General features: G+C 33.2%; 1 pseudogene; it reads left to right on the top strand.

Moving 5' to 3' along the window:
* The first annotated feature begins 8,407 nt into the window (after positions 1 to 8,407).
* Positions 8,408 to 19,576, top strand: LOC120157376 (annotated as a pseudogene).
* Positions 19,577 to 24,063: the final 4,487 nt, after the last annotated feature.

Here is a 24,063-nt window from a genome sequence, read left to right as displayed (position 1 = left end):
TTTTCTATTTTTTTATTTTTCAAAAAGTATTTTTCAAATGTTAAATTAGATTAATTAATTTTTATTATTATTGTTATTATTATTATCAATTAAAATATTCTCTAGAATTGTTAATTAAATATATATATATATATATTATAGATTATGTCGGTGCAAAAAGTTATGTAACTGGTTTTTATTCTTCACCAGTGGCTTAGATAATTTGTAATACCTCAAAATTTTGGCTAGTGATCAAAATGAATAAACTGAAATTTTAGTGGCCAAAATATAAACTTAGGAAATGTTTAGGGACTAAATTATAATTTCTTAAAAATTATGTATTTTAGTGCCGTAAATGAATAGTTTACCTCAAAGAATGGCATTTTCGTGTTACCTGGATTTTTCATACAAAGTTTGTATTAACGGTTATAAAGCGACAAAGTTCGACAAAAATTCGAATAATCAGATCAAGTTGAATAATTGAGATATTTTGAAGGATGATAAGGAAAGGTTAATAATGTTATTTCAATGCCTTAAAATGGTAAAATTTAATATGTACTATTGGATTTAAGTTGATTTTTCATATTAAATATCAATCGTTTGATGAAAATTGACAAGATTATAATTTTAGAAGTTTTCAAGGGCAAAATTGGTAACTACTAACTTATTGGTTTATTGTTTACCTTTAGATGAACAATTTGACATGTGGAAAGTTATGAAGCATGTGATTATAAGGGCAAAATGATCACTTGACATTAAAATAATATTTTAATTAATTAAAGGAGAAATGGCTTAAGATTTTTATCATAGAATTTTCAAGACTTTTCTCTTCATCTTTCTCCATTGTCGTGAGCTTCTCCCAAGGCAAGGAAATATTTTCTTTTTGATTTTCACCCCAATTTATTAGGAATTTGGATGAAAGCATGAAATATAAAATTAATCTATATGAAATTCTCTATCATTTGGTACTATTTCTTCTTACTTTCCATGATTAAAACCCTAATTTTTTAAATTAGATGGATGAAGGGGAGGTTAGGTTTCTATGTTCTAAGGCTTGATTATGATGTAGTTGGTATTATAGAATCATTTTCATTCTTGAAAGATGATTGAAAACCAGTACAAATGGTTAAAGGAATGTTCGACCAAGCTAGGGTTTTTATAGAAAATTAAGGTTGAATTGATTTTGATATGATGTTGATTGTAAATGCTTAGAAATGATGTTTGGAAGTTGAATTCATACTTGAATCAAGTTGGAGATCATACCAAAAATACCCTTTGATATTCGACCATAAGGGAAATAATTAGGAAAAATTATATCAAGCTTAGATACGATAAAAGGATGTTTTAAAAGCTTTAGATGTTGTTTGGACTAATTTAGAAATATGTAAGGGTTATTGGACCAAATTGCAAGACGTAGGAATATTGGGTTTGAAGTGGAAATTGGTTAGAAATTGATTATCATGCTTGAACGAGTTGTTGAAAATTTGAATTTGAAGTTTAATGGCAATGGATCATTTTGAATAGTTTGGATATATTAGGACGAATTCTAAAATAATTCATTTTGATGATTAAATTGTGAAATTGGAAATAGTTATGTGAATTATTCATTGAATTGAATATTGAGGGTTTTGAAGTTGTAATTTGAAGTATTATGATTGATATTGATCATATGAAATGGATTTCGCATCAAATAAGAATTAGAAATTTTTTACGAATTTATTTCCTATTATGCACCTATGTTAGTAAGATACTAACATGTACTTTGAAATGTATGTGTTTTGTTAATGATGAACATGTAAATCGTGACCAAAATTGAGATCGAAGTGAGTTTAAAGTTAAGAAAAAGTTCAAGAGTAAAGCTTATCGTTAAAAAGGTTTGCTAATGAGGCATATCAGGTGAGTGCATTACCATACCTTATACTATTATATATGATACAAGGAATGCTTGCAATGAGGCAACCTTGAATGTTTTATAAATGAAAATGATTTGAATCATTTTATGATACGTTTTTGATAATATTTGCTAAATGAAACTTGAATGATTTCGGGTATGAATTGCCCAATGCATTATCATATGATATTTTGATATAATTATCGATATAGATATCTTTGATATATGGATAATATATAGTTTTGATGAAATGCCCGTTCTAAGTATATTGAGAGTCTTTGGTATAATTGGCATGCCATGAGGTGGAGTATTGGTACATAGTACGTATGTGTTGATGGTGCTTTCGTACTCTCAGGATACAATATATGACACGAATGTGTTAATGATGTTGTAGTATTCATGTTCTAGTACACTGATATGTTTGTGTTGATGGTATCTTTGTATATTTTATACGGAACTAAAAGTAAAAATTGTGTATATTTGTATGTGACTCGCATTCTTATTCATTATACATTGGGCTATGATTTGAATGAAATTAAAAAGTGCAGGTTTGATATGTTCGATTGAAAGTAATTACTTCATCGAATATTATGGTTTAATATTAAATGTTATATATAAAAACTGATGATTTTCAGGATATATGATGAGAAAAAATGGTTTTGGTGAGTCTGTTTTATATGTTCATATATTACTATATGATATTTTCCATATTATGGTTTATATGATATTTTATATATAAATATAATTTACTTTAAATATGAAAATGCCTCACTAAGTGTATACCTTGAGTGTGATGATTTTTACGTGTGAGTAAAGAAAATAAAGTAGATTAAGGAGCTTAGTTTGACATCACCTATCGAGGATCATTTTCCTTGTATATGTATGGCATCTTTTTGTTGTTCTTTCATATTTCTAGTTGGAATCTATATAATATGTGTTAATGATACTTTGACATGACTATCACTCTTATATGGGTTGTAGTATATTATATGTATGGATCTTAATATATAGTAAGTAATTATACTAGTTATAAATATGGTTTGTCGATGAACATTTTGGTAAGGTTGATTTAATTGGATTTAGAAATGAATTTTATTTTAAATTATTTTTAGGCAGTTTTATTTATTATATGATATAGTTATAAACTACTTGGTTGCTGCCATAAAATGTATTTGATTTGAATGTTAAAATATTATATTTTGATTTTAAGCGATTAAATAGTTTGTGGTCATTGATCTTAAATTGAATGATTTTTAAAGAAACAAAATTTTTACTGATTTTTGAATAAGGAATACTTTAGATGTTTCATGTGACATCTTTCACTTATATTCAGTGACAAGCATGGGAAGAGTGTGTTACATTTATTGGTATCAGAGCTGTAGTTTTATCCGATTCTAGGCCTAAATCTAGTCTTTTTTAAGTTAAAAAATATATACATGTCACTAGAATGTCATTATTAATGATATGGTATTTATATGACTGATGTCGCTCCTTACTGAGGTAAGTTGATATGTGTTTGTATTAGATGTTTAAGACAAAAGGTTAGAGACGAGCAAATGAATAGAAGGTTCAGGAAGGAATAAAGAGTGGAAGTAATGCCCTTCTATTCAATCCGAGCAAGGTGGTGCATCGACACAACAGGGAGTGCTTGTACAGGATCAGGGGACTTTTCTTTCAAACTTCGGATGCAATCCTTACGCGTTTTCAGCCACCTACTGCTTCAGCTCCTCGAGTATCAATCACTAAAGACTTAAAGATTTTAGGAGCTCCTGAATTTAAGGGAGCATCGGATGAGGGCCTAGTTGTTGCTAATCTTTTGCTTAATGATGTCAAGATTATTATGGATGGATTCCACTGTAACAAGACAGAGAAATTGGAAGGATCCGTGTCAGCACTCTAAGGATAGGCTCGAGTTTGGTGGAGGAATTCCACTATGCATGTCCCTCTTGAGGAAATGACTTGGCAATTCTTTCAAAAGTAATTCAAGAACAAATATATTGGAGATCAGTTCATTCGAGAAATGAAACAGAAACTCCTCAATCTAAAACAAGGAAACCAAACTATTTATGACTACGAGTGCAAATTCAATAAGTTGAGTCGATTCGCAATAGAATTGATTCCAAATGAAAAGGTCCGCTTGTCGTTTCTTCTTGATTTTGTATCTTCAATCAATAATGTTTCTTCTCCTTTTCTCTTTTTCGCTTTTCCTTGATCTCTTTAATATTGCCATTGTTGATCTTCATCTTCTTTTCCAGTTAGGTAATTCTCTTTTCCAGTTAGGTAATTCTCTTTTCCTTGGTTCCTTTTGCATTTCAATGATTAATGACCTAATGTGATCGACGACTTTAATTAAACAATTCTTTTAAAGATAAGTTTGTGAATTAAACTTGATTTTTGGAGGTATTTAATGTGCTATTTTTCTTGATCACTTTTCAAGTTTTTCTTGTGTTGATTAAATTGTTTTGATGATATTATCATTATACTAAATTAGTTTATCAATCTGATTTGATTTGGATAATGATTTCTTTTAAAATAAGCTTTATTTCGGTGTTTTTTGGAAATCTGAGGATTAAGATTTATTGAGTTTAATTATGAGGTTTTAGTTGAGTTTAGTTGTTGATGCTAGTTGTTCTTGATCAGATCTTGTTGAGGGGAGTAGTGTTGATTGGATCGGAAGCTCGGAGAATTGTTTCGATAAGATTTTCGATAATTTTGGTCTTTTCGTTCTGTTTTGGAAACAGAAAATTCTGCTTTATTTTTGATGTGTTCTTGATGTGTCGTTTCGCTTTCCAAGGTGTTTTATGTGTTGATAGTTGAGAAAAATTGGTGCATCATGCTTTGATGAATGGATGTTAAGTCTTTGGAAGTTATTTCGGTTTATGGTCAGTAAAGGTGAGTGACTTTCGTTCTTTGTGGATGAACATGTTCAAGGGTAAAGAAGGTGTAGATTAGTTTTTTTTATCTTAGTTTGAACTCTGGTATAGAAGAATCTTTATTGTTTTATATGATTGACAAGAAATGTGATATGAAATGTGAATTGTGTATGTGTATGTGTTGTAATTGATGCATAATGATTTTAAAAGTGAATTTGAAAGCGATCGATCCTTTTCATGGGGGATTGATCCCTTTTCACGGGGGATAGAGGAACCCAAGAGCAAGCAAACAACCAACAGAGCAGAACGAAACATCCACCAAAAAAAAAATAAAAGAGAAGAGAAGAGATGAACTTACTCTGTCGTCGGAGAGCCCCAAACGTCGTCGGAGAACCGAAACGCCGAAGGTAAAAATCATAGATTTAAGATATATTATGGGGTTTTAGGTTAAAATAACCTTAGATCGGGCCTTAGGACGTTCAGAGCTTCGTTTTGGGGGTATTTTGGGGCTTTCCAGCCACCGTTGATGGTGGCCGGCGGTGGTCGATGGAGCCGGAGCACGGCTGCCGGCCGATGGTCTCCCTCTCTGTTTTAGAGAGAAGGCAGAGCTTCTCTCTCCTAGAGAGAGAAGCTGAAATGGAAAAATGAAAGAAATGGCTCAAGGGAGTCGATTTTTAGGGTATTTATACCCTCATCAAAACGGCGTCGTTTTGATGAGGGGTCTGGGTGTAATTTCAAAATAGTTAAACTACACCCACAGTCACCTGAAGTTTAAAAACTTCCATTTTAGCCACTGAAATCAATTTATGAACATATTAATATTATATTCGAATTTTATTTTATTCTATTTTAGTCATTATCTGTATATTTATATGCTTAAGGTAAAATACCATGATTAATCCTTTTAATTTTAAAAAAATTTAATTTTAATCCCATATAATTATATAGGTTAAATTACACTGATAATATTTAGGTTTTATGGTATTTCGAATAATGTACCTTAATTTTGATCTTTTATAAATTAATCACTAATTTTTATAATTATCATTTTTTACTATGAATTTTATATATTTATAATTTAATTGTTTTAATTTCAATTATTGTTATTTAAAAACTTTCTCAAAATCGTTGTCAATTAGCTATTCACTATAAATTTGCCTTTAATGTTTCATTTTCCTTAATTAGTTGTAATCTTAATGTTTGTGTCTTTGACTTTATTTTTTTCCATACTTTAATTTTCTTTTCATTTATTTATAATTGATATCTTAAATTTACTTTCCATTCTATCCATTTTTAATCATAATAGAAATTAATATTATTTGACTTTATTATATAGATATTAATTAAATATAAATCTCTTTTATTTATTTTATTAATTCGTTTACTTTTCTTATACTTATCCATGGTATTTTATTATTAATATAACATTAAGTGTGTTGATACTATATTTTTAATTCCTTTTATTTTAGCCATTATTAAATGCTATTTTAGTCATTATTTAATACAATTTTATTCTATTTCTATATTGTCATTTATTTTTTAATATGTTTAAATTAGTAACTTTATTTATTTGTTTGTTATTATTTATATTTTATTCACTAATATTTATATGAAATACCATATAATAATTGCGTAATATTTATTTATTTTTAATATTAAGAAAGGGCAGTCTTAAAGCAACTGGATGTTCATTTTCTGATATTTTTAATAAATAAATATTTTACTTTTATAAATTATATATATTATTTTAAATAAATATTTTATTTTTATAAATTATATATATATATATTTTATGTTTTATTAATATTTATTTATTTTTTAATATTAAGAAATGGGCTGTCTTAAAGCACCTAGAAGTCCTTTTCTGATATTTCTAAGTAAATAAATATCTTATTTATAAAAATAAAAATATATATAGACACTAATATATTTTCTTAAAATTAAAATTATAAATTTGAAATAACATGATTATGAATTAAATATATTTTTGAATTTTTAAATTTCTAATAATAGAGACAATTTATAATTAATAAGTACCAATTTTGGGCGTTGTGGGGGTGCTAATCCTTCCCCAAACGTAATCGACCACGAATCCTTTTTTATTATTAAAAATAACAAATTTTTGGTTAAAATGCAGACCAGTTTATCTTTTAATTGACGTTTTCTTAAAAACTCTTTTAAAAGATAATTTTTAGGTATTCGACCTACCTGACCCAAAAGGCCGATGGCGACTCCCAAAATATTTTAAAACCTTTTATTCACATCATTTTCCAGCCAAGTAAATAATTTCGTGCCCGGGCGAAAATCGGTTACGACATATCCTATTTTAACTTGATATTTGATTCAGGATTTTCACCATTACGACAACATGTAAGCGAAACAGTACCAATTTTGGGCACTATAGGGGTGCTAATCCTTCCCCAAGTGTAACTGACTCCTGAACCCGTTTTAATCGAATCTTTGGTAAATGCAGACCAACTTTTGTCTTAAAAAATGATTTTTCTTAAAATTATTTTTAAAAGACGTTTTTAGGTGTTCGACCTACCTAACCCAAAGACCAATGGTGACTCTTTTCAATTTAATTCAAATTAATCCAAAATCACCCAATTTTTCAAAATAAAAGTCGTAACTGTTTTTAAAACAATATTTAATTGTTTCACCCTAAAAAATGGTTATGACACACATGTCACATTCTGGAAATTTTGAAATTTATTTTTTAAAAATTAAAATATTATTATATTTATAAAATAACCCTAATTTCTCTTAAATTATAAAAAGCCACCTAACCCCCAAATCCTAACCTTAACTTGTCATCCTTCCCTTTCTACCCACGACCACCACCATCGACATAATCCCTACCATCCTCCTCGTCACACGTCGTCATAGTTGTTGCTGATTGGCCTTCGAAATTGCGTCGATCGCAATTTTTATCATAGGGTTCACGGGGTATAAAACATCGATTCGCCGTCAATCGATCATAATTTCATAGGAGTTTTGGTCGCCAAGGGAGATGAGGTTGGGTGGAGCTTTGAGGTTGGTGTGGGTTTAGGGGTTGAAATGAAGGTTTTTAAAGTTTTTAGATCATTTCAAAAAAAATTAATATATAATTTTAATTTTAAATAAAAAATATAAAACTATCAGATTATGACACATTTCACTTAATGAAGGAAATTAACACAATTGAAGGTCTGGACAGCTAAAGTGGTAACATTTATAACATTATACACCGAAATCATTCAAAAAAATAGTTCAGTCACCTATTCGTGAAAAAATGCTATAATTTAGGCACTTATTTTATAATTAAGCCTTAAATTTATAGAAACTATTGCGCATGACATTTTGATGGGTAAATTACATCATTAATATTTTAATTTTTTTATTTCTATTTTGATCATTAAAGTTTAAAAGATTTTAGTTTAATTACTCAATTTCTAAATTATTTATGTTTTAATCACTCTAATTTATTTTATTAATAATATTTTGTGATATGATATTTTTATTATTTTATTAATATATAATTAAAATAAAAAAATAAAATTAAAAGGTTAGAAGGATTAAATTAGGAGTAGTTTTTGAAAGTTAAAGAAATTTAGCCTTCTTTCTCCTTATATTCTTCCCTTGCCGGAGTTTTTTTATTGAAAAAAAAGTTCAAACTTCATAACAAATTGCAGACAGAGAGGGAGAGATGGGTGATTACAAGTTTCATAAGATTAAGGACGCCATTAGGCCCATTAATTGCAATAACCAGAAAGTTAACATAATTGCTGTCATTGCCGACCTGAGTCCGCCCCAGAGAACCAGAGGCACAGGTAGGTGCCGCCATTTCTTTACTCTTTTTTCTTTTACCTGCTCGGCTATATATCGAGATTAGAAGCTTGAGTTCAAATATGATTGTGACTGGCTGTGATGAAACCATTTTTTCCCTTACTGTTTACAATCCTTACATGAAACTTGTAGAGATGCGGAAGATGATTCTTTTTGGGAAATGGGAATGATTCTTCTCTCTCTCTCTCTCTTTTTTACCAACGTTCTTGATCGTTTATTGTTGTAAACTTATTTTGATCGGCCATAATTTATGGTTTCTTTTCAGATTGTATCTGTAAGCTGAAAATAATTGATGAGTCGTATGAGTTCAGGATTCCGGTTCATTTATTTGCTCAACGAATCGACGATTTTCCTCTTGCTTCGTCTGTTGGAGACATTATTCACCTTTCACGTGTCAAGGTGTGCTCAGTTCATATTTCAACTTTAAATTTGTTTTACTATACTTTGTTGAAACTCTTAATACTTGCGATATTTCATCTTAATTACCTTATAACTGAATTTGTATAGGTTTTCACAGCAAGTTAGTTGTTTGGGATACTACCAATATGTAATTCCCTACTAATTTCACGTTTAAAATACACTTTTTTTTTTATCAAAGAGGAATTTCATTATAATGTAAACTAGACATAGGAAAGGGATACATAAGAATCCCAGTAGAAATAAAACCCAAAGGAATACATAACAAATTAGTGGTATGAACACTTGATTGAAATCAAGTCTTATCAAACAAAAATATCCTCACCCAAGGAAGTAACACCAATAAGAACTCAACCATCATGGATACAAGTCATATCATTGGGTGTCAGCCACCATCTCGGATCTCTTGAATTGGCGTATCGGATTCGACATCAACAATCTCATTCTTCTTGGTAAGCTTGCAAACCTCAAGGAATGTTACAACAATGAAATTAAACATTAGTAAAATTGATTCTTATCGGACTCGAGAAACTGAAACACTATGGCTTTGATAGAAACAAGTTATCAATGACTCTGTGCAAACCCCCTTATGGAAGGGGCCAAGGGTAAAACCAAGGCCAAAATTGTTATGCCGGAAGACATAGCCCTCTCAGCAGGAAAAAGACGATAGCTGGCTTAGGAGGATGCAGTGGAGATGGAGGTGCAGATGTTGGAAGATTAGGGAAAGGAGTGTTGGAGGTAAAGGAAGAGGGTGTGGTTGATGGCCATGGGAGCCAACCCTCAATTGACAACTGACCGTTGGCCTGCGATGCAGGAAACCCCATGGCTGGAAGAGAGAAGGCAATGGAGTGAGGAGGAAAGAAAGGGAAAAAATAAGAGGAGAAACAAAAATGGAGAGAAATAGAAACCTCCCTAAAGACCTACAGTTTCTTTTTATTTCTTTGAAAAAGGGGAAAGGGGGGAGGCACAAGGGTTTATGGAGAAAGCTTGTTTGGTATATGTTTCTTAGACAGATGATGATCACGCTTTCTTATATGTTATTGTTGAATGACATTGTTACTACGAGACACAGTCCAACATTCTTAGCCACGTGAGGTTTAAAGTTTAATCTCCTTGGATGTAGATAAACTAATGTAACTACTTTCTGTATCAACCGTTCTGTTTGTGCTAAAGGGCATGATCTGTGTCGGCAATTAAATGTAGATATCTTGCTAATTCTCTTATGCATCTTGTGAAGCTTGATATAAAAGAAACATCACCTCTTACTAATATTTTGTACTGGCTGAGAATAATGTTTCTAGAAGTGATATATCTCTCCTTCTCCATCTTGAGTGGCCTCAGTTTCTTTTTAGTGTATCCTTTAGCCATTAAATAGGACATGGTGCTTGAAAAAGGTATAAAGGGAAAATCCTTGGTGAATATTGACCTTAACGTATATAAAGTAAGGTTGTTTTTCTTAAATATGGATCTTTATTAGGTTATAAGAATATTATTTTGAATTGTAGTTCATGCATATGCTTTTAACTTCTAAATGAGATGTCTTTATGCGAGCATGTAAAATCAAGAAAATTCAATTTGTGGACTGTACTCATCTGGTTGTTTTAATTTTATTGATAAATAAAACCAATTTCAATGCAATATATAAACAATCTATTAATTTGATACAGGTAAGCATACATTTAGAGGGGCTCATGGATAAGTACGTGTTAGTGAGAGAAGCTCCAGCTTCTCTCTAACCAAGGTGTTTTCAAATTTCGAATTACAAAAGCCCAGGCGTCTTTTGAAAATTTTTCTCTCTCCTCCGACATCCACCCATTGTCAGCTGCCTCCGACAACCGTCCGCTGCTGCCGCCGCCGTCCGCCGCCATACTCCGACCACCGTTTGAAGCTTTTTTCTCCTGGGAAGTTCACCGACTCAAGGTGATTCCAAATCTGGCTTTAGATTTGCGATTGAGACATTCAATCGACGCAGATCTGCTCGAAGTTCACCGTCGATTTACGCCTCTTCCCGCGCTAGTGGTCGTCTCCGCCTCACCACCGGACTCAGCTTCTTCTCGCGATCATAAACTCCCTTTCCTAGTGTCGAAAATCAGTTCTATTTCCAGTGTACTGGTTCGGTGAAATCTTACCCTATCCAAGCTGTCTGTTTTTCCAGTTAATCCTCTTCCCAACTTCCCAGTTCTATCCATCTGGTTCGGTGAAATCTTACACTATCCTCCAAGCTGTCTGTTTTCCTGTAAAATCTTTCCCAGATCTCTCCATGGATCCTCTACGCTCGTCTAAGCACAGGCGTACTAGTGGTTTAGCTGCAACAACTGCGGCAGGTGCAGCGTCTGTGAACTCCATTAGTACTTCCTCTGGACCTGACAATGCAATCAATTTTTCATTTTCCGGCAAGGAAAAACGTGAGAGGGAGAGCGAAAAGGAAAGGACAAAGCTCCGGAGACGGAACAGGCGAGCCTTCACTAGACGTATGCTGGCCGGATTGCGGCAGTTTGGTAATTTCCATCTCTCAGAGCGTTCTAATATGAACGATGTACTGGCCGCCTTGGCCCGTGAGGCAGGTTGGACAGTTGAGGCCGACGGCACTACCTTCAGGCAATCGCCTTCGCCCCAAAAGCAGCAAAATTCAAGAGTATTCTCAGCAAGGTTGGGTGATAGTCCTTTATCAACCGGGTGTTTGAAAAATTGCTTTGCTAAAGCTACTTCAGACTGTCACCCTCCTGTTGGTAGGATTGATGACAATGGACTGTCTTCTTCTCAAGGAGGGAAACAAAAGCTCGGAACTAATTCTGTAGTGCAGACAACACCAACTTTACCTATCGCTGATATTGTTCAGGATGGAACCAAGGAGAGCATCATGAAAGGGTACTCCCATGAAAAGTTTTCCGAAGTAACGAGAAGGAGAAAAAATGAGTTTCAAAATTGGTCGAAGGATGGTCATCCAAGAATCGGAAATGGGATCAGAAATGGTTGTTTCACGATTTTTATCGAAAACCTTCCAGAGATGATCCATTGGAAGAGACTTGGGTCTATTTTTGGCACACATGGTCATGTTATTGATGCCTTCATTCCTAAAAAAAGAAACTCGAAAGGGGTCCGTTTTGGGTTTATTCGGTATGCAACTATTGAAGAAGCAAGGAGAGCAATCTCAAAAATGAATGGCTCTCGTATCGATGGCAGCAAAGTTGGCGTTTCTTATGCTAAATTCAAACCTCGACATTCCTATTGGAGGAAGTCCTCGTCAGGTGTTCTTCGCAAGTCCGGGATGGAAGATGATTCGAGGAAGAATCATTATAAAGTTGAAGGTGTTATAGATGAAGAAAAACTTCAGGTGTTGAGCAATTGTCTAGTGGGGTGGTGCAAGGACTTTGTCAAAATTGGTCATCTCGCTAGACAAATGCAAGCGAAGGGCCTCACTGGCTTTACCTTAATGAGAGCTGCTGGTAATGCGATTTTAATGATTTCGAAGACAATGCTTCATTGAGAAGTGTGAAGAACAATAAATCAATTATTCTCGCAGAGTGGTTCTCCATAGTCGAAGCTTGGTCAGAGAGTTTGGTAATGGAGTGTCGTCGAGTATGGTTAGTTTGCGAGGGTGTTCCTTTTCACGCATGGAATTGGAATACTTTCAAGAACATTGTTGATAAGTGGGGTTTATTACTAGCTATCGACGAAAGTTGTCAGTCTCCATCATCTTTTGATCGGGCAAAAATTCAAGTCCTCATAAAGGCTGATGCGAGAATTGATGCGATGGTGGAATTGAAGGTTGGTGACAACTTCTTCAAGGTCATGGTGCATGAGATAGAGCCTTCATTCAAACCAAACTCTTGGGCTCCTGAAGAAGACGAGTCTCATTAGATCTTGTCTCTTCAATTGTGGTTTTGTTTTTATCTATATGGTTGTAGGTGTTGCTTTTAATTTTGCATTATGTTCTGTTGCGTTGTTTTAATCCTACTGCTAGTGGTGTAATTAGAAGGTGATTAGATTGTGGCTTTGGATGAGGATATATAGGGTTAAGGTGTTTGTTGTAATGGTGTACATCACCATGAGAGGATATTCCGTGGTGTCTTTTGTATCGGGTATTATTATCAATAAAATTTGAGGTACTCTTTTCTTCCTTCCAATGTTCGTTAACATACTTTTAGTATGTGAACGAATACGAAGGGAGTTTTTAATGAGACCTCCAACTTCTATCAAAAAATTAATTTGATACAGGTCAACGAAAATCTTCTCCTGCATTTTGTTAAAGGGATTTGTCTTTCTTTGTTTGTGCTATATATCTATAATAATGAGCATTTATTAAGTTGAAGATAGACTTATAAACCCATTCTCGGGTCATTAACTGTTAAATTGAGCTATCAGGTTGACATATTTTTGGAATTATATTAGAGACTTTTGCATTTCCAGTTTGGAATTTGAGGCATGTCTTAATTTTGATAAATAAATTGTAATACTAAATAAACGTGGTGCTTTATGCAAAATCCTTGATATCCCTCTCACTTGCATGAGGCAAACGGGCTTGCATATGAGAGAGGTCCCTTATGTGATAATGTACTCTTTAACGTTAGCTGGTCATATAATTGCATAAACTAAATTTTACTGCTTTATGCATTTCCCAAATCATGTCCTTGGATTCATCAATTTGGTCAAATCAAAAGGCCTATCTCATACTTTATGATGAAAGTTTGTCCCACAAAATGGTGCGTTGTCTTTTATAAATTTAGTTTGATAAAGGTAATTACCTTCTGCAGATGGAAATTCATGATGGAGATGCCTATGCTGTATTCAACAAAAGGTTTTCTTCGTTTGCTTTATATGATGGGAAAGATGGTGAAAATTTCCATCCTTATAAAGTTTCTGTACGATTTCATGCGAGAGAACATGGTGTAAAGATAATAGCAGGCCTCAGAAAATGGTTAGCAAGTTCAGAGGTCATTGATGGTATGCTTTTTTGTTTGCTAGTGATTATATTTCACCTTTAACTGGTGGGTTGTGTGCCTTTAATTATCAATACTTACAATCTCTGTTGACATCAATCTATATTTGAGTGCTCTAACAAATGTGTGTGGTTGGAGTAATATGCTTTTCTGAAGTTGCTTGTATTTCTACTCCATTCCCATCCTTCCGTTAGAAAATTCAGAAACTTCATATTGTTAATTTTCCTTTCTAGATTCCATGCATGCTTGTTTAACTTTTTCTGGTTGAGGTTTAGTTTAAGGGTTGTTTTCTATTTAAAATTTTTCCATCAACCACTTTTCACTTGTGATGCAGTAGACTGAGGTTGATTTCTTCACTCCATCCTTAATTCTCTTGAATCCCTTCATTGTTGCATCTACAGTTAGCAGAGCTTGATTTTTGTTCAATTTGTCCTTGAAGATTTGAAACCTGTGGTAGTTGAAGAAACCTTAGCACCAAATGGTAGTTAAATGCATCAGGTATAAACAAGCAGAGAATGCTTGGTGAGTCTCCATCCTAATATGTTAGGAGTAATAGAAGTGAGATTGAATAGTGGGCTTGAGCATTAATGGGCTGCAGAAGACTGAGCCATGGCAATTAGCCAATCTCATGCTTTCTCTTTTTTGTAGAAAATTTTCAACATTTTAGATTTTTAAAGTACTGAGATGATGAAAGTGGCCGGACATAATAGATTGACACCTTTATGATATGGTGGTCAACACCGAGCCTTCTTCTCTTGGAACTTCTATGGTCAACAGTGTTGATCATATAAGTCCAAGTATTTGGAACTAGCCTGATATTGACAGTTCCGGAGTTTACCATTTCTAACACTTCTAAGAGTTCTGACACAAAACACGCACACATTTCTAATAAAACAATACATTGGGATTTTGGTCCCATGCTTATATAAATTAAAAGTCATGCATGTGCACTGCCTCTTTTTATGTGATTCTGTTTGATTATGATGCCAAATATCTGGTCATTCCCATCACCCAATATAAAGCATCACTTTTTTTAATAGTATTTTGAACTTTTTTTATTTTTTATTTTTGAGCTTGGTAGAGCCGGACTTCTTATTATTGAGGGAGATCACCCAAGTAGGAGGTGTTAATTTAGCTTGTAAGGTATTAAACCATATCTTTGATTTTCCCCTGCTATATTTTTGTGCATGGTATTGTTCAAATATGTTCAATTTAATCTTATGTTGAGGCTGCCTTTCGATTGTTTCAACGTGCGCTGATTCATCTTCATATTTAATGTTTGGCCCTGCTAAGGTACTTCATATATGCAAAACTACTAGTGGTGAGTGGATGGTCTTTCTTTGGGACGGAACTGATGCTCCACCTATCAGTATTAATAAAAGGTCAGTTGGTATCCTTTAATTGCTCCTCTGTTTATTTTAAACTGGTAAAGCAAACCCAAGGTTTGGGGGACTTCGCGTTCCTACTTTTTGTACAAAACCATTGACACATGGTAATATATAAATCCTGTTATATCAATAAGCATTTGGTTAGGCCTCAATGCCATTTACTTCATTGTGTGAATCAGTTGCAACTGATTTCTGTGATCTTGGTAAATAGTATGCTATTACATGCTGAAAGAAAAAATTAGTATAGGTAAATATGATAAAGAGGCTACTAATAAGTGCAGTGTTCTATATCTTTTGGGAGCTGCATTTGTTGGCTCAGTTGTTTCTTATGAAAGGATGTTTTTTCCCTTCTCTTTGCTTGGAGCTCATGAGCTTGTTATCTTTCAATTATACGATTGGGAAGGTTCTTCTTTTCCAGTTTGAGTCTTAAGTTACATTTATGTAATGAGTGTTATGACTTAATTTATGACATGCCTAGGGTGTTCAAAACCGGTTACCTGCATTTTCGGGTACCTGAAGTACCGAGTACCCGGTTCTCTGGATAGTATATTTATCGGCCCGTGATCCGGCCCATTAAATCTGGGTACCCGTAAAATCCTAGTCACAGGTACCTGGTTCATATAATTTCTTTTATTTATTTTTCCCCTATAAAATCACATGTGAAATTAGGGATGGCAACTCAACCCGAATCCGACGGGTTCCGACCCGACCCGACCCGATCGGTTCGGATTTTTTAAAAAAAATTTCGGGTTCGGGTCGGGTCGGTCGGGTTTTAATGTACTGTTCGGGTCGGGTCGGGTCGGGTTTAGGGTGAAAAAAATCCGACCCGACCCGACCCGAAAAATATATATAATTTTATCCTATATATTTAGGGATAATTACAATAATGTCTCTCCATATATAATTTTTTTCAATTAAGTCACTGTTTTCATTGAATAAACTTTTTTTTATTATTATTTCGGGTCGGGTCGGGTCGGGTCTCTAAGTCATATATTCGGGTCGGGTCGGGTCACGGGTGAAAAACCTTTCTTCTCGGGTCGGGTCGGGTGGCCCAAAAACCCAACCCGACCCGACCCATTGCCATCCCTATGTGAAATACATAAAAATTTAAAAGTTCATAATACACGATCCACACACAAAAATTAGTGATTTGAAGTTAGTTTTAAGGATAAATATTTGGATATATATATTAAAGGCTTAAGTATAAAGGCCCAAGTATAAAGTAAGTGTCCAAAGTATACTTGTTTTCACGAATAGGTGCCTAAATTATTTTTTGGCTCATCCAGGTTCCTAAAGTTATAAATGTTACCACTTTAGGTGTCTAACGTTAGAAACATTATTATTTTAAGTACCTCGGTTCTAACGGTTGTTAAAAAGGCCTTGTAAGTGACACGTGTCACAAATATATAATTTTGATTTTTTTTAAAAAAATATTATTAAAAAAAAACCGTGTGTGCTGCTCTCCCTCCCCTCTTCTCCCTCCAGCCATTTCGTGACTAAAAATTTTCATGGCCAAACGGCCAAAATTCAAAACGGTCGGCCTACCAATGGCCAAGGGGTCGGTTTCCACAATCGATTAATTAGTCGATTATCACGATTGATTAAATGAATTTAAGGGATTTGTATTTGGATTTAGGGATTAGGGTTTGAAATTTAGAGATTTGAGAATTTTAGGTTTTGAGATGAAATTAAGAGTTGTAACTGGTTAGTGGGTAATCCGCGACGAATGGGTGGCCAGAGATGATCGACGGTTGTAGTAAATGAGACTAAAATAAGAGATTTTAAGAGTTTAGGTTTTTTTAGTATTTTAGAAAAAATGGGGGTTTTCAAAAATAAAATATTTTTAAGTTTTTTAAAATAAAATTTTAAAATTACCAAATTGTGACATATGTCACTTAACGAAATTTTTTAATGGACGTTAGCACCTAGGCACCTAAAATAATAACGTTTGTAACATTAGACACCTAAAAGTGATAACGTTGATAACTTTAGGAACTTGGATGTGCCAAAAAATAGTTTAGACACCTATTCGTGAAAAAATGTATAATTTAGGCATTTATTTTATACTTAAGTCTATATTAAAGTTTATTTCCAAAAGAAAATATTAAAAATATTAATATTGATTGTGATTTTTTTTTTCCAATTCATATTGACAAATTAATAGACCTTTGAAATTTTAAAACAAAAAATACATAATACAAATTTAAGAAAAATTTTGAGATTTAAATTTAATTATAAGGTAAAAATATTAAGGAACCTAAAATAAAATATAATTTAAACAATATATATATATTAAAACTACTGGGTTGGGTCGGTTACCCTTTTGTAAAAAAAAAAATTGGCCCAGACCCGACTCAACTACCCGGAAAAAATCACGGGTCGGGTACCCGACCCGGTTGGGTATTTTTTTTAAGAATTAGCCGGTTTTTCTAGGTTCGGGTTGACGGATTGACAGGCCGGGTCAAGCAGGTCGGGTATTTTTGAACACCCCTAAGTACCATTATTGATGCTTGCTTTGTCTAGTTGTTATTTACTTGTAATCTAAAAGATTTATTGTGTAACCTCCACAGTCTGGAAGACGAAATGCATTATCCGCTTCCTCTAAATTTCGAACCGTTGCCTTCATCAAGAGATGTGCTATCTACATTTCCGACCGCTGGAACCATCTTAAGAATGCGTCTTGATGTGAACTGCATAACAGATATCCTTCAGTTGCTGAAAATTGGTCAATGGGTGAAACTTTTCATGTATTATGCAAAGTGCATGAAGGATTATGTATGGTGTGTTCACATCTGCTTCAAAGATCCGAGATATGCCAAATGATGATATTCTCGTACTTGAGCGTCAGAGGTGAATTTTTGTTGCATGCAGTACCTTGTTAAACATATAGATTGAATATTCCCTTTGATTCATATTCTGTTCAGAAATTTTCATTGTTTCACTCTCTTACCATATCCATACATGTCAGAAATTATGATCGTCGATCAATACGTAAACTAGATCGGATGCCATATTGGAGCTTTCCGTGGCCATCAAGAATCACAGGTTCCATGTTGTTACTTCTAATGTCAGAAATTTGTTTTAATTTCTCATCCCTTGGTATATTGGATTCAATCTCCTGAACGCAGCTATCACATTTACCCTGGAACATATTGAAATTATTTGTGATGATGTACTTCTAATTTTTGTATGCCCTTGATCAGAGGTTAACTGCAATGATACGCCATTTGTACATTGATGGACATTCTCACACATCGAAAGGTATTGCATCCTTGTGCATTTGTTTTGATCTGAAGGTATTATGCTTTGATGGATGACATTCTCCCTACTCTCCAGCCAATTTCTTTGATCCAAAAACGCCCAAACTATGCCACAGCACCTTTAAGACCGTTTTAAATTTTGAATCATCTGCAATCTCTTTTCTTCCCTCACACACACCCACCTATATTATGGTTTCATATGAGATTTAGCTCGAATTCTGTGGCAGGCTGGCAGCATTTAAAACCAGAGAATAATGTTTAACTGGAGTTGTTCTTATTTGTTTCTCGGGTAACCTTCCAGGTAGCAACGAATTCAGGTGTATAATCCGAGTTGTTTGTTCCTGCAGGTTCCTAGAGGTGGCGAGTTGAGGATTTCCATTGTCCTGGTGGAATTGTAGGTTAGGTTTACCCTAGAGGATCCAACTACCCGAATCCATGCTCATGCTTATGCTGAAGATGGGTAAGGACATTCATTCGACCATTTCTCTTCACATTATAAAATTTTGAGGTGTATATAACCTTGAATTCAAGATTGCACCCTAGGATCATTTGTAAAATATTTCATTTGTCCTGTGAGATTGAAGTTTACTAATACCAGTACATCATTATGCCATTCCTCATGGTGGTTGTAAATTGTTATTGTTCAATTTTATTTGCTGCTTGTTTAGGAGAAATTTTTCAATGCTTCATCCACTGATGCACTGAGCGGAAGCTAATTCAATTGCTTGGAGTGTCGTTCAGCGGCGGTGCCAGAAATCCGCCTTGGGTGCAGTGTTGCTTGAAGTTTCATTCCATCAAAAAAAGCTGTTTTATATGTAATACCAAGCTTCTCGATTAAAGAGGTTCGACTCTACTTCTTTTGTTGTATGTATCCAGCTTAGGTTCAGCTCAGGAGAAACAAGGAGTTAGTTATCTTGCTAACTGTTATTTATGCCAAGTTGCTCGTATCAATGGGGATTATGTAAACATGATATGTACATGCTATCGGCATCGCTATTGTCGACTCGTGGGAATATAGTTGGTATCGAACATACCTTCCCAAACTCATTGAAGCCTTAGTTGGCTTATCCGGTCTCATTTACCCCCGCGAAGTGGTTGGTCGACCGAAATAACCGAGCCATCCGCATGTGCTTTTCAACACCATGGTAATATGCGAAGTGGTCGACCAAATAACCGAGCCAGCTGCATTTGCTTTCAACACCATGGTAAGAGGCTACGGAACAATGATTTGGGCCCTGAAGGCCTTAACCCGGATAATTTCTTACCCTTTATTTTTTTTTTGACAAATTTTAAATCTAATCTTAATCTTACTTGGTCTTTGGTCAGATGGAATTTTCCTCATTTCTGCCGTCAGGTGGCATAATGCTCTGCTAAAGAGCGATACATCTGATACAACTTCTGGGTATAAGTTTTGGCCACCTTTGATAATACATCTAGCCTTTTCTGCAAATAAATAATCTATCGTCTTCCATCACTTTACATCTACCCCTTTCTGTAGTCAACAATTTTAATGATAAATAATATGTTTGTTAAACAAAAGAATATTCAACGATTGGGGATATTTAGGACTTTTAGGTCTCCATGTTTCATTCTTGTTAGACCCTTTTTAGATTTTTATTTCTTTTCTCTAATAAGATGATCACACGTCATTGTTTGTGGAAGGTTAAATTTATTAAATTGTTTTAAATTAAATGGGATTAAAATGATACAAATTTACAATAGATCAAAATACATAGACGAACACTACCATTAATTAATCAAATATAACTGAAATGCTCAGTTATCAATCATTAAAGGTATTAGGAATAATCGTTAAACAAAACGAAATTACCGCATACTTATAGTGTCCATATTGACTTCTAAAAATTGTCTTAGGAAGATCTTCTTCCTTATCTTTAACTAATAATATCTAGATAGGATATCAGTCTTGGAGAACATCAATGTAACTTTTAATAGATCAAAATATCATCAATCCTGTAATAAGATACTTATTGTTCACTATACCTTATTTTGACTTACGATAATCATGCATAATTTAATTGACCCGTCTTCTTTTTCACAATAACACTGGTGTGTCCCAGATGACATGATTGGTCTTGTAATTATTCTTAACAGTTCTACTAACCATTCCTTTAATTCTCTAAGCTCAGTCAGAGCCATACGATACAGGCTATAGAAATAATGCAATACCTCGAAATCCCTATTTTAATTTCTTTATCTCAATCTAGAGGTAATCCATGTATCTCTTGCAGTTACACATTTGGATAGTCTCCAACAGTTGGAATTCTTCTAACATAACTATGAATGTTTGAGTATCCACCTCTTTCACTAAGAAGGTAATAACCTTATAGCAATAATTCATAACAATTACTACCAAAATCCCATTAAGGAACAAATTTACTATGTTTCCCTTACCACTGATATATTGAAACTTTTGAAATTCTTTAAAATCAAACGCCTTAAAATCGATCAAACCTCCTACTTGTTCACTTACTTCAAACCCTCGATTACACACATCTTAACATACAACATTTATTCACCTAATGTGTCAGGAGTTGCATCAATCAAACCTTACAAACACTAGACCAGAACAGTGACATCCTAGTGGCATGTATACACCTTTTGACACAAAACAAGATAAATTTAGTCATAGAATCGACTAAACATGTAGCTCTGATACCAATAAATGTACACCCTTAACCCTTATATTGTCTTACGAGTTAAAGATGTCAAATCAAATATCAAACTTTTCTTAACCCAAAATAGGTAAAATTTTGTTTCTTTCACAAATTCCATATTTTAACCATTTATATTAAAATAGTTCATAGAAAAAATCAAATTAAAACATTTCGACTTCTATTTCAAATCATGTTTCAGGTAATAACAGACATTTTGCTCAGTTTCATACAATAAATAAAACTTTCTATAACTGTCTGATTAACATCTAATCAATAATATTTAAACATAGTTTAATATCAAAATATTTATTCAAAACTTTATTAATTACTAACCATATTTATAAATTTCCAAATATTTATTACTCATATACTTGCCAACTAGAAAAATTTAGAACACAATATGATGTTATCACTGTTACATGTAATTATCCCTTGGTGATTGATGCCAAGCTCAGCTCCTTACTCCTCTTGCTTTCTTTTACGTAGCAAGGAAAATCACAAACTAAGTATACACTTAGTGAAGCAATCATATAAATATTTAAAGCATGCAATGCATAAAAATGAGTGACAATACTCAATACATTATGCTCACGTTTACCTGATTTCCAACCATGTTACCTTATACTAACATGATATAAACTATATAAAATTTCTTTACCAATATACTTTCCATTTATTCCATAAGCTCATAAGCTTATTCACATGTTTATCATCTATTAACCAATAAGACATAGCCAAATAGAACTATGAAGACCCTGGATACTCCACTCAATTATATGCAATCAATGTCCTTGCACACTAGAGTGCTGAATTAATATGACACATAAGGTTGTGCCCACCACCTGCACTAAGTGTCCTTGCAAAACTATAGTTCTACACTAAGTTTTCTTGCACACTATAGTGCTAAAAGCTGCAGCTGTTGGACTATATGGCATGTCAACTATACCCTATCCGTCAATGACTCACTTGGGCATATAGTCTATTTTGTTTCATCCATGGCAAGTCTATCCTTAATTTAACAATGGGGCAGTTCATACCTGAAATAATATTCGTAGTAAACATATATATATATATATTCAGGATAACCATCATATATAATAAACAGTGATCAATGCATTATATCCAACCTTTGACATATTTAGAATGTGTCAATTATATGATAAATGGCTAAATATCATACCAATATAAATAAGGTAGATTTATCGCAAGTCCTTCCCAATGATGTATAAAACATCCAGTATAGTGTTATGCATGCATTGCACTCACTTTGACATTATATCAAGTTAAATTATAAGCCTCACTAAGCTTTAACTTGATCCTTTGCTTCTAATTTGTTTATATCCCAAATATTTGTCATAATTTCATATCTTGTCAGTTTGCATTACCTTCAAAGAAATATTATTCTGTATTAATATACACAATAAAAAATTATTACATTTATACCAGTGGAAATTAGGCTCGAATAAGAATCTAACTATATAAGGCACTTCTTCTATTTCAATTTTTACAATTTATGGTAAATTTTCAAATTTGACTTACAGAAGTTGTTTTGAGCATAATCAACTGCCCTAAATTTTCAAATTTGACTTACAGAAGTTGTTTTGAGCATAATCAACTGCCCTATTTTCTGAGTTATCCTCACTTAAAATTTCATAACTTTTTGTATACTCCTTGAATTCAGTATCCATTTGTTTAAAAAAAACTATATTGATATAAGAATCCAACGATATAAAATAATCCTCTAATAATTTCTTTAGATTTATGGTGATTTTCTAAACTCACTATTCAGATCATAAATCTAGGCATATTTCACCAATTTGCTATTTCAGCTTATTCACTATTTTTATTAGCTCACCAAAATAAGTACAAATTAAATTTGCACTCACCTGGCGTCCTTAGATTGTAAACCTTAGAGATTTACATTTCATTTTTAAGTTTCTCTTTAGCTTTAATAATGTTTGATCTTGATTTTAACACTCAATCTAAATGAGCATCATTACAAAACATATACAAAGTCAAACCAATGTTAGAATCTTACTAACATAGGTACACATTAGAAATAATTCTTAAAAATCTTCTGATGCTCATTCGATACAAATTCCATGTCACAACATAAGTTAAAACTTCTAATTGACCAATCAAATTCCATGTCACCAACATAAATGTTGACAATAAACTTCTAATTGACCAATCAATTCCATTTTATCCAAATTTCACAAAACATTTTCACTTAAAATCCCCACATTTCCATAATTGTGATTTGAACGTCAACTTTTACCAACTTCCCAAAATAATCCAATTTCACATCCTAACTTAAATTTCAACACTCAAACATTAATTTCCATAATAGAACATCATATTGCACATTTACACATTAACCCCAAACCTCTCCATAATTATCGAATAGGTCCCCACCCTTCTAAAAATTAAGAAATGGTCTTCAATTTTTATAAGGCTTTCAGAATACTTTCTACATCATTTCAGCCCCTACATATTTTTCCATAATTTGTTTCACCCTCAAGCCTAGACCAAATACTTGAACATTCAAGATTAAAGTTCTCATGATTTTCACTTGATTTCGATTCGATTCGAGCATGATATCAACCTCTATTCAACATTAAAATATCTACATCAAACCCCTAATCAATTCATTAAAACAAAAAACTTCCCCTAATTTTAGGGCTAGGCTGAAAATCATAGATCCATTTTAAGAGGTTTGATCATGATTTGATCATTATGAAGCTTGGAAATAATTCTACAACCCCAATAACCTCAAAATCAATCATCAATTCATGATACCTTAACTGAACAT

Source organism: Hibiscus syriacus, unplaced genomic scaffold (assembly GCF_006381635.1).
Source record: "Hibiscus syriacus cultivar Baekdansim isolate YM2019G1 unplaced genomic scaffold, ASM638163v2 tig00111250_pilon, whole genome shotgun sequence".
NCBI lineage: Eukaryota > Viridiplantae > Streptophyta > Magnoliopsida > Malvales > Malvaceae > Hibiscus > Hibiscus syriacus.
The sequence above is the reverse complement of the archived record's forward strand: the minus strand, read 5'-3'. Positions and strand labels throughout refer to the sequence as shown.